Source organism: Hyla sarda, chromosome 10 (assembly GCF_029499605.1).
Source record: "Hyla sarda isolate aHylSar1 chromosome 10, aHylSar1.hap1, whole genome shotgun sequence".
Lineage (NCBI taxonomy): Eukaryota > Metazoa > Chordata > Amphibia > Anura > Hylidae > Hyla > Hyla sarda.
Genome location: NC_079198.1, coordinates 69,626,582 through 69,629,497, shown reverse-complemented (window position 1 = coordinate 69,629,497; position 2,916 = coordinate 69,626,582).

Here is a 2,916-nt window from a genome sequence, read left to right as displayed (position 1 = left end):
CCGGTAGTAATTACATAAGGTGTAAGCATTGTATAGGACAAATGCATCAATAGGATTTCCCTCCAATGTATATGGCACGTCTCCATATGGTAAGAAACCTTTCACTCCTCCCATTGATGAGATTCCATTCCATCTCAATTTACCAAAAATAAGTCACAGGATTTCTTATTTGCAACCTTTAACTCTCCAGATGTTGCACAACTACAACTCCCAGCATGTCCTTACTGTCAGGGTATGCTGGGAGTTGTAGTTGTGTACCATATAAAGAGACAGGAGGTTTCTGTCCTTGAGCTTACCTTAGCACACCTGCATTACGGTACCACCCCAGTCAAACTCCCCACCTGCGCCTGTCCCCTTTAGGACATTTTTTTTGTAAGATTCCTACTCTGCGACTTTTTTGTGTGACCTTTTAAACGTGCTCTCCAAAGGCAGTGTTGTGGCTCAGGTCTGTTTGTGATTGTTTTGTGTTTTCTTTCAAAGCTGCCATGAACAAAAAGTCACAAAAAAATTTATGCAATGCGTGTGCGACTTTTTGGTGCCAAACCACTGGAAAAAAACAAAACCCAAAAACATTTAAATGCTTTAATAAATACCCCCCATAGTTTAAAAAGTCACTGAGAATGGGGCATGTAGTCATAGGGGTGGTCCTCAGTGTTGCTCCTTACCCTGCTGCCATCTATACCTATGTGTGTATAGGGACGTGTCAATCAGGGTCAGTGAGGTAGAAAGCATCTGTGGAGACCTCCTCCCATGACTACAAAGGGTGCATTCACATCACGATTTTCCCATTCTGTTATGAATCTAAAGGGTACTCCGGTGGAAAACTTTTTTTTTTTAAATCAACTGGTGCCAGAAAGTTAAACAGATTTGTAAATTACTTCTATTAAAAAATCTTAATCCTTCCAGTACTTATTAGCTGCTGAATACTACAGAGGAAATTCTTTTCTTTTTGGAACACGGAGCTCTCTATTGACATCATGACCACAGAGCTCCCTGCTGACATCTCTGTCCATTTTAAAAACTGTCCAGAGCTGGAGAAAATCCCTATAGCAAACATATGCTGCTCTGGATAGTTCCTAAAATGGACAGAGATGTCAGCAGAGAGCACTGTGGTCATGATGTCAGCAGAGAGCTCTGTGTTCCAAAAAGAAAATAATTTCCTCTGTAGTATTCAGCAGCTAATAAGTACTGGAAGGATTAAGATTTTTAATAGAAGTAATTTACAAATCTGTTTAAGGGTGCCCGTTCACACGGAGTAATTCCTCTTGAATTCTCCTCTCCAAATTAATTCACATCTCCTCTGCCCATTGACTTTAATGTTATTTCCGCTGTCCTGTTCACACTGCAGAAATTCTGCTAGCGGAATTCCGATGCTGAATTCCGTTCTGCTTGAAGAATGAGCATGTCCATTCTTCAAGCGGAATCCGCTAGCAGAAATCAATAGAAGTCAATGGTAAAAAAAATTTGCACTGAATTCGTGAGGAAATGGCTGAAAAACCCTTCACTTCTTTCTCCCCCATTCCCGCATGCAATTCTGCACGAATTTCACGCGAAAATCAAATTCTTTTTTCCGCCCATAAATTTTTCGGCATGAATTACTCTTGATTTACTCCGTGTGAATGTAGCCTAACTTTCTGGCACCAGTTGATTTAAAAAAAAAAAAAAAATTAAAAGTTTTTCACCGGAGTACCCCTTTAAGGAAAACATATGCTCATAATTTAAACTGTATGCGGTTTGAATTTTGATGTCCGGTTGCATCAGTTTTATATGTTTTTTAATAAAAATGAAATAATTCTAATACAGATTCTATTGTTTTGTTGCAATTCCAAGGGAAGTAGCAAGTTCTAGTACTTTTCAGATGGGTCAACACTGAGCATGTGCAAGACCAAACCCTATCCAAAAAACCGTATGCCACTGCTAACACATACAGTTTGCATACGGCTTGCATGGACTTCAATGTCAACAAAAACCGCATGCGGTGCATTTAGTGTTTTGAAACAGGACACAAAACCGTAGTAGACAATGGTTTTGCTGTCCGGGAATAAAACATACAAGCACAAAACCGTACACAACCGGATGCATCTTGGTGTGTATGGTTTTCTATGGAAAGTCAATGTGTATGGTTTCCAATACGGTAGCATAAAGTTTTCATATACAAAACCATATACAGGAACCATAGGACAAAATCGTGTTGTGAATGCACTTGCTCCCAGTAAGCATAATACAATCTGAGGAGCCTTGTCTCATTTTGCCATTAGGTCATACGCATCTGGCCACACTGTAAGGGCTCAGTCACACCATGGCAATAGGACTGCTCGGAAATGCCTACTCTCCATAGACAGCAATGCATTTGCAAGTGTATTTCGTCTAAAGAATGAACCATGAGTGTGGGATCCGGAATTTTGCGGTGTGAATAGTGCAGCAGAATTCCATTGAAAACAATAGGAGGGCGGTGCCCAATATTGTCCACAGCGGAACTTTAGAGCGGAATTCTGCTTGCATAATATGTAGTGTAATATTTAGAATCATTTTTATTCTTTTTTTTTTTTTCAATGTAAAAAAGCAAACAATAGAAAAGTGTGATATATAAAAATGGTAAAAATAAATAAAAAAACAACTAAAGCAAGAAGTTAAAGTGTAAAATTTGATGGATTGGTAGAAAATACTTACCCATCAGACATCTTGGCTTAATCTTAAAAAAAAAAAAAAAAAAAAAAAAACACAAAAAGTTATTAGATTACAAATATGAACATAAATACATAATCATTTTTTTTATTTTATAAATTCCTTATTTAACAGATTTAATGGTTGCCTACTAAAAACATGCAGGTTTACTAGAATGGAATACTTGAGGGATCTTGTTCCTTCCGATATAAGTTCTATTGCCCTTTTATTTTTAACATGGTAGCATATAAA